General features: G+C 40.0%; 1 long non-coding RNA gene across 5 annotated transcripts; it reads left to right on the plus strand.

Annotated features, from left to right (window-relative positions):
• Positions 1–2,853: 2,853 nt before the first annotated feature.
• On the plus strand, positions 2,854–15,142 carry LOC146369100 (uncharacterized). 5 transcript variants are annotated; one of them, XR_014797423.1, is made up of 4 exons: positions 2,854–3,010; positions 3,635–3,730; positions 9,823–12,977; positions 13,223–15,142. It is a non-coding gene; the product is annotated as an uncharacterized LOC146369100 (long non-coding RNA). The 5 variants fall into 5 exon arrangements; XR_014797420.1 differs by lacking the exon at positions 3,635–3,730 and having other exon boundaries at positions 7,950–12,977; XR_014797424.1 differs by lacking the exon at positions 3,635–3,730.
• The last annotated feature ends 610 nt before the right edge of the window (positions 15,143–15,752 follow it).

Genomic DNA, 15,752 nt, shown 5'->3' on the forward strand with positions numbered 1-15,752 from the left:
AGCTCTCCTGGGATGGACTTTAATCAATGCCAATCAAAAACAAATTAGCCTCACCTTAACACACCACCTCTCCTGACTAACTGCTGACTGCACAAGTTACATCTCCCAGCCATGCGCATCAGAGACATCCCACATGGAAACTGTACAAAAGACCCCGTCTTTACATACAGCATATGTGTGCAAATGGTGAGACTGCAAAAGATATGTCCAATCCACCCATCTAAGGCATCAAAAGCAAATGATAAGCACAGAGAGGATATATGAAAAAGCATTCAAGGATAGGACTATTTTTTAGGTTATCCACCGAATACATATTACTGTACATTACTGTACTTCTCAGAAAAGCCCATCTGTTCCACAGCTGACGGTAAAACCAGAATACAAAGCTAGCAACAGTCTATATGGGACGATCTGTGCGGGATGTGTTTAAACAGTTAAGTACAGGGATTACACTAGTTTACAGTGGCTTATGCTAGCACCAGAGAAGAGGCTAATTGCAGGGAGGTGCCAGTGTGCCATATGATTGTGTGTCTGCCTGTAAGTGTGAAAGAGCGAGAGAGTTAACGCCAATCCACAGGGCTTGCATTTTGCAGACACCTGTGCTCTGAGTGGCACGCACATGTATGCATGTCCTCTATACACACTGACAGAAGTATGTTCACATATATGCATGCACGAATGCATGAATACAGATGAATACATTAGGTATATAGGGAGGCATACACAACCTTAAAAATACATACAGCATATAGATGCGTATGCTTAAAGTAAATGCATCATATACATGCTATCCCCACATTTCACATGGTGTTATCATTCTTTTTAAGTCCTACTGCAAAAACCACCACCAGCATTTTTCTGGCTTTTGTCTGCTTGCATCTGTGATGTTATATTGAATCCATGGTTTAAGCTCACTGGTTGCATTTGTGCCGATCAGGGTCTCGTCAGCAGCGGCAGATTTACACTGATCAATTTGTGGCGAGCAAAAGCAGGGCGGTGCACTTTTGTCAGTGTCATTCATAGCGTGTCTTCTGCATGTGTACAATATGCAATCAACAATTTTTTATTTACTTTCTTTTTTTTCTTTTTTTTTTTTTACAAATCCCCTCCCAAAAGACAAAAAAAATATATTTGACTGATTTTGAATGTGATCAATCTCCCCTTCAAGGTCAAGCCCCTTCCTGTGTGCTGTCAAAATTAATACTGCTATAGGGCCAGTTCCTTAAAGTGTAGCATGCACCAAGGCGCGAGCTTTTGTAGAAAATAGTCTCAAAGTTCTTTTGTGGGGCTCAGGCTCATTTTGATCCTCTTCTTTACTGATAACATAAACGAGAGACGCAAACATCAAGCAGCGAGACTGTTATTTGGTCCCACCCCTCGAATCTCATTAAAACTTAAGGACGGCACCGCTCGCACATGCAAACCATGCCAAGCTGCAGCCTATGGTGAGTTGAATCCCGTTTCATTCTTGCTCTTTATATGTTGAAAACACCCCCCGCTGATTTGCATCTGCATCTCTGTCATTTGATTGTAATAATAATAATAATAATAATGGATTGCATTTATATAGTGCTTTTCGAGAACCTCAAAGCACTGTACAATTCCATTATTCATTCACTCACTGGTGGAGGCAAGCTACAGTTGTAGACTGACAGAAGCGAGGCTGCTATATCTCGCCATCGGCCCCTCTGGCCATCACCAGTGGGTGAAGTGTCTTGCCCAAGGACACAACGACCGAGACTGTTCAAGCTGGGGCTCGAACCGGCAACCTTCCGATTACAAGATGAACTGCCAGCTCTTGAGCCAGGATCGCCACATTATCTCTCAGTATTATATACTGAGAGCCAAAGAGAAAGAAGAGGGAGATGAGGTAAACTGCTTATTGGACGGAATTTAAAAAAACAACAACAACAACAACAAATCAAATGAGAAGAAGGTGAGAAGAAGAGAGTAGGACCATGAGAGGGGAAGGAAGTGAAATAAAATTAATTAGTGGGAGACAAAGAGAAAGGGAGGGAGAGAGGCTGGTGTTTGTATCTGGGCATTAAATGGTGAGAACTGAGCTCGCTTCTTGACGACCAATCAGTCTTAGTGTGGCCGAAGAGGGGGTGGTTAACCGGTTCACACCAGGCTGACACAAACTCAGTGCCCTCATCTAGACGACGGACCACCCTGACTACTCACACACGCACACACACGCACACACACGTAGTGACAGAAAGCTCTGGAGAAAAAGGTGGAGAGGCACAATTGCATTAATGGATTAAAAGTAAGGCACTCATATTCAAGCTCACACGCGCCACATGCAGAATCAAAACACAGATAAATTAAGCAGTTTAAATTTACACACACACACACACACACACACACACACACACACACACACACACACACATCACTATATATCGTATTCTTGGCCCATTGTCTGCCCTTCCTCTCCCCTTTGACACAGTGAGCTTCAACCGGAAGCTCAGCTCCCTCTCCGGAGAAAGAGGCGCTTTTGTCTCCAGAGCACAGAGGCCTCTTTCTCTAGGCTCTGTGCTGTGTGTGTTTGTGCGAGAAAGTGTTTGTGCTGTAGGGTAACAAGTGCAGATAAAAGTTAAGAGAGTAATTGAGAAAGAAGAAAAGGGAGGAATGGAAGAGTGGAGGAATAAAAATAAAAATAAAAAAAAACATTAGAAAAAAATAAAACAACCAGACATTATTTGGAAGCAATTTTAGGAGACGCTGCCAGCCGAAAACAAAATGCAAATAAGAGTTCGTGTTTTCCTGCCAGCAGTGAGGTGACATCACCGCGTGTGAGTGCAATATAAAGTTGCACTTTATTTTTCACACCGTGTTTCACAGGCTGGAGAAAAGAAGGCTTGTTGGCTGCGTCTAGACGCAGAAGCCGCTAACGTGGCGCCCGGCTGTCTCGCTTCCGTGGGTGCCGTACAAGCGGCATCTTTCTTTCTGACAGGTCACAGAGGGGAAGAAATTGGGAGGATAGTTTTGTCACACTGCTTCAGAGGTGAGAGCGGGCTGCACGTGGACATTTTGCAGTTTTTTTATGTCTAAAGACGATCGTCAGTGTTTATTTTCAGCCGCTTTTCTAAAATGGGAAATTTGTGTAGACTTGAAGGTCGATATGTGTGTTGCACCTCCCAGGGTCAGCTAAAGTTCTGAGTCGATTAAAAATGTAAATGGTAGGTAATTTTACACACTGGTGGTACAGATGTCTTCTCATAGTTTGGACAAAGCAACATTGTAATCACAAGAGATTTACAGCCTCTAATAGAAACTCTCCTAAATCAAAGTAGAAGAAACTTGAGTGGCCCACATGCCCATAAATAAAAGAGACTTAAGAGCTTTTCAGTCCTTTAAGTGTTTTGTTGTGACTGCTAACTTTTAGAAGCAATCTCTAAGTAATCTTTCAACTCTTGGCATCGTGTAAAGTGTTACATAGAATAAAATGTTTTGACGAATAAAAGGCTCAAAACTGAATGTAGAACTCTGAAAGAAGAGGCACCAAGTTACAAACTGCTTTCACGGGGAAATGTCTCAGACTTGTGACGCTGTTCTTTGACAATGTTGAAGCCTTATTAGCCAAAAGAGACTTTTGAAACAAGAAGCATTTTTTATCATGTTCATTCAGAAGAGGAACTACTACCCAGACATTGGGTTTCACCTTTCTCCTTCTTGCTCAACACTGCCAGACATCTCTGAGCAAACATCTCTGCAGTAATGTGAGGTAAGACCTCATGTAAAAGACTTGAACACTGGCCCAAAATGCCAGTGAATCGCTGGTACATGGCCAAACAAAAGTCACCACCCTAACTAAATCATTTCATTTTTATTTATATAGCACCAAATCACAACAACAGTCATCTGAAGGCGCTTTATATTGTAGGGTAAAGACTCTACAACGTTAAAGAGAAAAACCCAGCAATCAGCAACCCTATATGAGCAAGCAACTGGTGACAGTAGGAAGGAAAAACTCCCTTTTAACAGGAAGAAACCTAAAGAAGAAGCAGGCTCAGGAAGGAGCAGCAATTGGCGGACAGTTTATGGTGTTCGGGGAGAAAGACAGGACTGTGGAAGAGAGCAGAGGATAATAATAACTAATGATTAAATACAGAGTGGTATATAAACACATAGTCAGTCAAAAGAAACACTCAGTACATCATGGGAACCCCCAGCAGTCTAGGCCTATTGAGCGTAACTAAAGGAGGACTCAGGGTCACCGGATCCACCTCTAACTATATGCTTTATCAAAAAGGAAAGTTTTAAGCCTAAACTTAAACACATAGAGGTTGTCTGTCTCCTGAATCCAAACTTAAAGCTTGTTCCACAGAAGAGGAGGCTGGAAGCTGAAGGCTCTGCCTCCCACTCTAATTTTACAAACCATAGCAAGCACAGTCTGAAAGCGAAGTGCTCTATTGGGGTGAGTAAGTAGCCTTCTACTGGATAATTACTACAGTAATTAATACGCTTCCTCTGGAAACAGGTTATTCAGCCCTGATGCAGTGAGTAGCTTCCCGTTTCTTAAACAACGATGTAGGACATCCACTAGTCGTACAAGAGACATTATTCCATTTTAAAAAAGTTAAATTATTGGCCAACATCAAGCAAAAGAAACAACTAAGGGCATTGCTAAAATGAAATAAATATACCTAAAATATCTAACTATCAAAATTGGGTTATTAACATTCCAAAACATTATTAGAACCTGAAAGAACAGTGGTGAACAATCATCTTTAAGCAAGAAATGTGATAGGTGAGTGTAATCGCAGAACACTTAGGCCCAGATTTACTAATATAGATTTACAAACTGGGTATTGGCATAAAAAAAAGCCCTGTCTGTAATGTGTTGTGTGTAGGAGGTGGGATTTTTGCAACTAATGGGTTTGTTCCTTTTTCAAGGCACAAAATATAAGAAGGAGAATATTTAAATCAAGCATGCAAACTGATTTACTAACACAAATAGCAATTTACTCCTAACTACGCTGATATTTAACGCAGTAAAAATCACGTCTTATTTTTTGTGCTTGATATTGAAATGAACTGAGTGAGTCTGTGTTTAGAAAACAGCACAACCTTTTGATAATCACCCAGGAAACTAACCACACCTGTGAGGGTTATTTTGGAAATCACATTTTTAAAAAGTCCAGGGTAGTTAACTGTGAACGCGAGAGCACTCTTTTCTTCATATGTTTATGTAATCGTTAGTGTTATTGTAAAATAATGGTATTGCAACTAAATTTAGGTTGATTTGGGGGAAAAGATGAGCCAAACCATGCTACCAAAAACTGGCTATAGAGCTAATTTGCGCCTTCACAATAACTGAGAACTTCTCAGAAAGTAGTATTTTACATTACCTGTTTCAAATATAGCAAGACTAAAAATGATCATCATCAAATTTCTTGGTGGCTGTGAGTAACGTGTCTGTTTATTAGGCCTCACCTCAGCTTATTTGAGTTACTGAGCTTACAACAGAGCAGCTCAGAAATTTGGGAAACTGAGTGTTTAGTTAAATGAATTTTGCTCCAACCTTTGCAATCATTTTGAAATATTTTTGAAAAAACAAACAGGAGTCGCATTTAATTTGAATCAAATAAATACCACAAAATCTAATTTGGATCAAATCTGACACACCTTACACCTAAATTACGTGTTAATCAGAAACTACATGTAAAATATGCTATATTTAGGTCTGAATTTAAATGGGTTAAACCATATCACCACATCAGGTCACACACTATTAGAGTACTGTAAAATAAAGTTTGGCAAAAGTAGACATATCTTACAGATTCATCTTCTTCAAGTACTCTGTGCTTACAACATAGAGATGAACACCCATTAGACCAGTACAATAAAGGAGTGCTGTTGAGTGTAAACATGCTATAGTCTGCAGGCACCGTGCAACACGTGGAGCAGCATATACATGCATGTGCTCCACACACACACACCACACGCTCAGTCACATTCACCCACACGTGAAACATTCTGGAAAGATGAGAAAAACATTGTTAACCCTCAGCTCGTCGTATATCTCTCAGAGCCTTGCATTCATCACAGCTCTTTAGCGTGACGCTGTTTGCAGCTTACTGCAAAAGCTTGCAAAACTGAATGGACTGCGGTCATTTTTAGCATTTTGTTGATGTAGATCACTCATCCTATAAATGCTACTGATTTCAAAAGATTCTACATTACATGCAGCCACAAAGTTTGTTAGATGTAGCCTTGGATATGATGATGCATGCTTGAATGGCGAATAGAAGTATTCAGCAGCTTAGTAGTGGGCTGACTGTCAGTCTTTGACCATCAGGATTATCCTATCTTTCCAGAGGATATCATATGTGGTATGCATAATTAACAACAGGATGGATGCTGATCATAACTGGTTAATCAATAGCCTTTGAACTGTACTAAACTGGCATGATTTTGCACATATGCAAAGTAGCAGTGGCAATTTCTCAATTCCAAAGAAGTTCTTTCTGTGTCTCAGCTGTAATTGTGCTTAGAGCGTAATGAAGGACTAGCCTGCACTTCTGTCCATGTGCAAGCATGAACACATACAAGTCCAGGGCATACCAGCTGCGCTGCGGATAGCGAACATGCTTTCACATACAGTAGGCTACACCCACACGTTCCCTACCATCCTGCACGGTCTCCCCCACATTACCCTGGGGATGTGACTCAGGCCACTTGTACAGTAAAAGCTGCTCTCTTATGTGGCTAGAAACACAGACACACACATACACACAAAACACTTTGCCATCTGGGACTCATTTCGCCCCATCTAGAACAGCTGTGGCTGAAGCTTTCATGTGTTGTGGTGGGCAGGCAGAGGAATGCTGGGCGAACGGCCCTACGTGCTCCGGCAGAAGGTAAATTACAGGGAGCCACATCGCACTAAAACTCAGGAGAAAAAGCAGTGGCCGCTTTGGAGTTTGTGGCCAAAGTGTGCATTGAACGCTCTGAAGTTTGACATTTCTTTTTCTGCTGTTTCAGTCGACAGATGTGCCTTGAGAGGGTGTGCGAGCCTTCTGTGCTGATCCTGATTTACACTGCCTGCTCATTTTAAGCAAAAATTAAACAAACTTGTTAATGAGAACTTTAAAAAGTAAAGGCAAACTAATCAGATTTTTTTTAACCAGGGGTGGATTTGTCTGTTTTTGGTGCAGACTGAAATATCCAACCATGTTGCCTGAAATTAAGTTTTTGTAGAAGAAAATTGTCAAATACAGGCACATGACAGGACTCTATGCAGTCCTATTAAAAACGAATAACTCTTGATGATTTAGTAGCTTGTAGAACCAACTTTATGAGCAGCGACATTTGAGATAATAGCTTTCTGTGTGACTTTCTCAGTCTCTCACATAGTTGTGGAAGGGATTTTAGCCCAGTCATCTTTACGCTGACACTGACATGAGGCCACTTCATTGAGGTTTGTTTATGCACAGTTTAATGTTCCACCATGGCATTTCAATCAGTCTGGACTTTGACTGGACCATTGCAGCACTTTGATTCTTTTCTTGTTCAACCATTCTGTTTTAGATTTGCTGATTAGCTTGGGATCATTGTCCTGTTGCATGTCCTAGTTTCAACCAAGGTGTTGGACATTTGACTCTAGAGTACTTTGGCATACAGAGGAGCTCATGGTTGACTCGATTGCAAGGTGCTCAGGTACACATTCATAGACATGTATGATATCATGTATCATAAATGCTTTCTGTCTCTATTCAGACTATTCATACTCCAAAAAAACAACTGGGAGGAACTCAGGGTTCAATATTTTGTCCAAGGATACTTTGGCAAACAGGCTGGAGCAGCCGGGGTCCAACCACCAACCTTCCAATTAATATATGACCTTCTGTACCTAGTGAGCAACAGCTAAACCTGTAATGTGATGCAAACCCAAGATGCAGCTCTTGGTTCCTCGGTTTTGTTTGTTTGTTTGTTTGCAGTTTCTTCGGGCACTGCATGGAATTAGTTGGGGATGTTTCTGCTGGGATCTCTACTCCTTCAGAAGATTGGCAGCTGTCTTCCAGTCAGTGTTTTCCACTTGTGAATAATCTTTCTCACCACAAAATGAAATTTCAGTGACTTGAAATTTGAAATTTGTCTTACAACCCATCCCAGATTGATGGGCAGCGACAGTTGCTTCTGTAAGATCAGACCTGACATCTTTCCTCCTTGGCCTTTTGTTAACACACTACTGAATTCTCCAAATCAGCAAATTCCTACAATGTCCGCTTTCATATAGTTTCTGATGATCAATTAGTCAATCAAAGCCATTTGATTAGCTGCACCTGGCTAATAATGGCCCTCTTAACTTCTATGGAAGCAGTAATGGTGCACTTAGTTTCACACAGGACTGCGCAGAGACCTGTGAAAACTTTCATTTTCACTTAACTGTACATTGTTGTCACAGTGTGATAATGATCTGGTTCACTTTCAGAGCATGTTTTTCTTTCACAGTCAGCGGAAGGTGACTGGTGTGAGTGGTTAATGCACAAAGTTTGGACTCTCACAAATCTACATCGAAAGTCTGTCTGTAGGTATGTTTTTTTTTTAGGAAAAGGTCATGGTCTGAACCAGGAGTGAATAAAGCCATTGTGTCCAACTACACATGTGGCAATATACTATTTTTCTTACTATGAGTGTAACTGTTTTCTTTATTGGGTAACAATTCAAAATGTGTTTGCAGCTAGATCACATGAGGTGAACTGTCTCAGCAAATCAAGTCATCCAGTTGTTGTTACATTTTATTATCAGATGATCCTGGAGAATAAATCACTGCACTATCACTCACAGCTAGAAGGTTCCTGGTTCGAACCCTGCCTGTGGCCTCCAGCATTTCCTTTCCTCCAGGAATTTCGGCTTCTTCCCAAACACACAGATGTTAGGCTAACTGGTGATTTTGTAGTTGGTCATGGATTTGAGGTAAATAAAGTGCTTTAGGTGCACACAATAAAGGGCTGTATTGCCATATGTTGTACGGCTATGTGTGGCTAAAAGTGTGATTTGTAGTCTAAAGCCTGTTATGTGGTCAGTGAGACTAAAAAAGTGTTGCATGCATGTACATTACATGAAATCCTACTGTTTTTGGTGGCCTCTTTGGCGCCTCTCTGCACTTTGCTTTCATGACTAATCAAATCAAGTGTCTATTGTAAGCATATTGTAAGCATTGTAAGCATCATATACAGATGCTAGAGAGCAGAAATGTTGAACTCAAACGGTACGTAACTTCAGACTACAACCGTCTTTACATACAGCCTCCCAGATGCACAAGCATGACTGCAAGGCTTGTTTTATCACTTCAAATTCCTTTACAGTATTAATATAAATCTTTGCTTCATATAACAGGAACTCTTTATAGAACTGCTAATCCTTTTAAAATACTTTGGTCTGCAAGTGCTCCAGTGCAGTTTAGTGCTTCTTATAAGGCTTTAAATGTTGTTTTAGAGGCACTGTTGGTCCATACTGCCAAAAATAAAAGTCTGTGGTTAGCATTAAATCCATGTAATTTACGCCTGTGAAAATATGAACTGAATATTGACTTCAATCAAATTTTCCTAAACAATCTGTGTGTGTGTGTGTGTGTGTGTGTGTGTGTGTGTGTGTGTGTGTGTGTGTGTGTGTGTGTGTGTGTGTGTGTGTGTGTGTTTGTGTGTTTGTGTGTATGTGTACGAAAGATGAAGAAAGCTAGAAACCCTGCTATTAGCATGTCAGGGTGCGCGGCTCAAGTGCACCACTCAATATACACAAGCAACTGCACACTTGAGCCCTTTCACACACACATACACACTGTTATTGTTTTGTTTTTTTCTTTTCCAGCGTACTGAATCCAGAAGTGAAACAATAAAATGTCAGCAACGAAAAGGTCGTCGGGGGACAGCCGAGGAGCTTCCACATGTCTCCTCCTCTTTGCGGTGCTGTATTTTGTGTCTGCGATCAAAGGAGCCAGAGCAAGCAGGGCGTTCTCATTGCAGATCCTGCAGCTATCACTCTAACAGAGCAGACACTGAAAGCTGAGCTCGCTTGTGCAGGCCTGTAAACTCAATAGGTGTACTGAAAGTGAGAAATATGCATTCTTAGCTTATGCTTTTAGTTAACACATCTCAAAATACATGCTTGATATACATCACTCCAGAAGAGGTAACATTATCTCTTTGTTCTCTTTGATGTAGCCTTCATAGCTTTCTGTACTTTTTTCAACATCTTAACTCTGACTATATTTCCTTTTGTGAGGTGGGCGGATCGATCCAAATATCAACAGAATCAATACCAAAGCTGGTATTGGTATCAGATCGATACTATTGCAATAGGACCAATACTTTGTCTCTAAGTTCAGTGTGTTGTCCAGTGGCCACTTAAATTCATTATTTTTTTGCAAATGACCCACTATGAAAAATGTCTGAGTATTTGGACATTGATGATGATGATTCATCTCATAAGTTATAGCCTCATAAAGCTTTTTTTAGTTTAAAGTATCAGTATTGATCTATATCAATCAATACTGGTATCAGCAATACTGCCCCTGTATTTACTTGGTATAAGATTGATTCCAAATTTTTTTCCTTCACCAGTAATATATATTGGCCTGCATTGCTCTGTTTGCCGACATTAACAGCATCGAATTGTAGTGGAAGTGGGTTGCAAAGCGGGTTGAAGATGTCTGCACAAATGCTTGCTAAACGGCTTAAATATTGTCTTCTATATGACATATGCTAGCTGGATGTGTAGAAGGGTATCAGTTGATACTAGGCGTCTTAGTTCAATGTTGTGGCCTGTCTCAGTTAAAGCTATGCTCAGTGTATATAGGATGGCTTAACATAAGTGGGGTTTTTTTAATATGGGGCGCGGCCACATAAATTAACCAGTAACCAAACATAAAAAAAAATTAGTTACAAATGTCTCCATTTTTACAAGCTCACCTTTGAGAGAGCAAAACTTTACGGCTAGCCAAGTCTCCAGTTTAGCCATTTTTTTAAAGGACTATATGCACTGAAAAGCTCAGCAACACCAGGAGGTCTGAACGACCACAGAAAACAACTAGTGGAGGATGACAGAAGTATTTCCAAGATTAAGGACAAGCACTTTGTAACACTCAGTCACGAACTGTGTTAAGGAGGCAGGCATATCACTACAATTAACATATGGTTTCATGAATGGAAACACTGAGATTTTAGAACAGGCAAAGTGCGGGTTACACTTAAGGATAGGATTAGAAGGATTAGATGGCCAGATTAGAAGAAGAAGAATTTCCTGTAAAACATCTAAAAAAAGGTTGCACAGGAACAATTTGAACAACAAAATATTGCAAGAGAAGAACAGCTTATGAGCTGAAGCATACCACATCATCTGTCAACATGGTGAAGGCAATGTTGACAGCAACAACTTTTCTCTGCATAGCCAACGGCTTCTCTTTCAGAAGGCATCTGAACATTGAGTTCAAGAGAAGGCTGCACTTCTCCAAGTCAGTTTAACAAAAGTATTGCATGAACTGTTTAGGAACAACAATCATTTTTATAAATAGCCCCCCACTTTCACTTTCAGAGGCTCAGTTGTAATTAGAGAACTAACTTTAAAAAAGATGATAACTTCTGAAGGCTGTGGTCTTATTGTATATTTGCTAAAATGCTTGGTAGAAGTTAGAAAATTATTTTTAACACGGCTGAAGTTTGTTGGAAATATCCTGGAAATGATCTGTAGGACATAAAATTAACATTGGCTTTTTAAAAAAAAAAATTATTATAAACATGGTGTCTCTTTTTTAATTTAAACACCTTTGTGTAACTGACAAACCAAATGATACCTTTACTGGGAAAATATAAATACAAACACAGATAACAATATAATAACATCAAACATAAAAATCTCAACCTACCTTGTTTTTTAGTATTATTAGCGGCATAAATGTCTTCATTTATGTCAGAAGTGATGGCAGAGCTGTACGTTTTAATTTTTTCAAAAATCTCTCAGTCAGAACATCCTATATCATGTTTAGGTGGAAACTAGCGAGCTAACTCTCTGCTAACTTCTAACTCCATTAAAATTCATAAATCCTGTTTTCGTGGATGCCTGGATTTTAAACTTAATTGTTACACCTGGTAAAGCAGCCACACTGATCATTTTATTAAAGATGAAAGAATTTAGACAGTGTGTAACGCTCAGTGATACCGCAGTCTTCGTTTGACTTTGGGGCCTGAAGAGGAGTTTGGGCCCAGAAACGGCTAATGACGTCAGACTTAAAGACCAGATTGCAGTATAGTAGATTGTGACCTAACAGGAGCTCGAACAGCCAGCCAGAGTTACTCTCTTGAGGTCTGTGACTAGTTGTGGAGTGATCTGGGCAAGAGGAAAAGCCAAGACTGAGCGAGAGGGGTCATTATTGTTTCTTAATGGAGAACAGGAAACACTGAAGTACATTTATTGGATTGGATTTTTTCTTTTTGCTCAGACTGAGTTATTCTTTGATTTAAAAAACAAAAATCCCTTCAGAATGTAGCTTTTGTCTTTTATTTATTTATGTGAGCTCAAAAAGTCCCTCTCTACGCACAAAAATAACACCACAGCCTCAAGCAGAGAAGAGACGTGGGCTACAGAGATCTGCTAAGCTCACTACTTCACACTTGCAGATTATTTTTATTTTCAGACTTTATGCCAACAATCGCTGACTGTAGAAAAATGGCTCCGACGAAGGATTCATACAACTTGTTTTACATTGGTGGTAGTGCGCCGTAAGACCTGTAAACAGAGTTTGGAAACAGATTTTAGAGTTGCCCACATTAGAAAATAATCTTATTGCCTTTTCCATTAGTGCGATTTCCTCTTAGTGTGCATGCATCACCTTTTTCTAAACTTTGTCCCTAAATGACCTTACCTCTCTCTGTCCTATGTCACTCCCATGTCTCATGTTAGGTAACTGCGCCTCTATAATCCACACAACTACTGGGGGTCTAATCTGTCCGCTTGCCTTTTCTAATGAGGTACACCTCTTTTTTTTCCAAGCCAGCACCAATGTGTCCCCTAATCCCTGTTTATTAGCCCAGTTAGCCTATATATAGCCCCAACACATGCACAAACACACAAAAAACTACAAGAAACCACTGCTGTATCCATATTAAACAGCTTAGCTTGTGTAGCGGCCAATGCCTTTTTAAAATACCACAGAGGACTCAGAAGGGATTATATCAGCCAAACTGATTTTTTTTTCTTTTTTTTTCTCACGCAGGAAGGTGGGAAAGGGATGCAAAAAGGAAGCGAGAAAAGGGTGTAAAGATTACCCTCAAGGTGAATCTGGATGTGGGAGTCCAGGAAGGCAGCTGTGAAAAACAGTGCATATCTGAATGTCACTCACATCAGCGTCTGTGATTTTTTTACATAACTGAGCCTACAAGCAGAGAGCATTTAGTGCAGCTCCTGTGAGCGTCTGAACACTTTTTTTCTCACTGCAAAAGCCACTCTACTATTGTTTTCTTTTTTGGTACTACAGCTGTCAGGATGGAGGCGTTACCATGAAAAATGAAAGCCACATCAGAAAAGTAATTGTGTTGCTTGGGGAAACAGAGGCTTCTGTGCTACAATGAAAGATCCTTTTAGAGCGTATTCTACTATTGAATGTTAACAGTTTACAAATTGTCTACAAATTGGCACCAGCTCAAGATGTGACTGTCTGGGAAATTATATTTATGCCTACTGTACCTTTGGCTGTTACAAAAAGATACAGAGGGAGGGGAAACACGCCACCGTGCTGCCAAAATTCCAAGGACATTTCATGAGGTGAATCCACTCAGCATGATTAATATGTGGCCTTTTTCTTCAGTGCTCATTTTTGGAGAAAAAAATGCAGCGTGTGTAAAGTGTGCACTGTATGCTGTAAGCCTACTAAAATGGTGCAGTAGAGCAGGGCCCCTGTGTGTGTGTGTGTGTGTGTGTGTGTGTGTGTGTGTGTGTAGTACTATTCTACGCAGCATTTGGCAAGAGCGAGCAGAGGAGAGAGGGAGAAATTTGACAGATTGCCAAGCCGACCTCGTTTCCCTCATTCGGTGTGTGCATGCGCACACGTGTGTGTGTGTGTGTGTTGCAGTCGCAGCAGTACTGTAGTAGCACTAGCCAGCTTGGCTCACTTCACAGCTCCTGGATCTCCACCCTGCACTTTATACATGTAACCGAATCGCCACTGCTGCACAGCACTACATGGAGACCAGCCCTCCCTCCCTCACTGTCTAAAATACACACACATACCCGGGATGTACATGCACGCACATATGCTGCAAAGCTACATGACATACTTTTCTGCTTGTATTAGGGTCTTTTGAGGTAAAGCAGCTTCAGTTACATTTGACATTTTCAAAACCCAACTAACATACTGGATGATATTTACAGTAGGTCACAGCTGATGCTCATATATGTCCTGTTCTCATGTAGTGGTATATGTGCTAATTTGTGGGTTTGATCCAGTCCCACCATCCTACACTCTATCTCAAGTAACAACAAGGTTATGAAAATATTACAGTGTCTAATAATAAGGCTATTGAATGTGCTGTCCCACTGCTTTTTTGACTCTCTGTGTGTGGGTATGTGCACACTTTGAATGTGCGCATCTCTGGCACCCAGCCTGACTGTTCTCCTCACCACAAGGAACTCATTGACCTGAATCGGTGCAGAGAGCCGCGCCCCTCCTCAGGGCTGCTGCAGGAACTCTAGGGAACCTCTGGTGGCCTCAAGGAGAACTGCAGCCTCAGTACTATAATATGAGACACCTGACTGACGGATGCTGTAGGTGGTACTCAGCAATAGCAGTGCATTTAAAATGCTGATTCTGTCTACTTGTGAGCAAATTATTTGCTTTATATTTATTCTTCTTTTTCAGTGTTTATAATTTGTAACTTTATTGTAATTTGTTGTTTTTTTAAAGCTTTTTATTTTTTTGTTTGTTTTGTTCAGCTTTGAATGATTTTACTGCTACTGAGCTTATTGTACATTTTATTTATTTTATATTTGTGTCTGGTTTAGCACACTTTAGCATGACTTTTTAAAAATGTTATTATTACTTGTTTTAAAACTGCATTATTATTTATTTCATTATTATTATTTGTATTTACATTATTTTCTGTTACTATTTTAATTAATTGTTCGTAAGTTTATTTGATAGGACATTTTAATTGTAATTTATGCTAAATCATATTTCAAAATAAAATCAGTTCAGCTCAAAAATCTTTGTGGAGCTTGCTTTTAGGCCTCTGCTGCACATTCTACTGCAAATTTCTTCACTTTCAATTGTCCATGCATTTATTAACATTTGCCAGTCTCTTGAAAAAAAACAAAAAAATATAATCTAATATTTTGCATCTCTGTATACATGAATGGGACTTCACATCTTATTATTCATGACCAAGTATATATGTTTTGTTTTGTTTTTTTCAGATTTGGAAGGTGACATTTGGCTAATGAGGATCCATTGCCATAATGCAACATTCTCTCAGCAAATACTGAGCACTGTCCTGTATGTGTGCTTGCACCACTGTGTACTGGTAGTTGCTCTGGAGTATCAAAGGTCAGGATTTGCAGGTCTTGTTAGGGTTTTTTTTCCCCCCCATTATGCAGACTTTAGACTCTCAAGGGAAAAAAAACATTTCACTGAGAGTATCTGGTGTATGAACTATAAAAAGACAAGAGATCAGAGAAACTACCTTTTCAGGGAGTATACACAAAAATAAAACAGAAGCTGATATTCCTTTAACTGACAGCTGAAATGTCTA

Source organism: Perissodus microlepis, chromosome 17, assembly GCF_051167445.1.
Source record: "Perissodus microlepis isolate ML-2025 ecotype Zambia chromosome 17, ASM5116744v1, whole genome shotgun sequence".
Lineage (NCBI taxonomy): Eukaryota > Metazoa > Chordata > Actinopteri > Cichliformes > Cichlidae > Perissodus > Perissodus microlepis.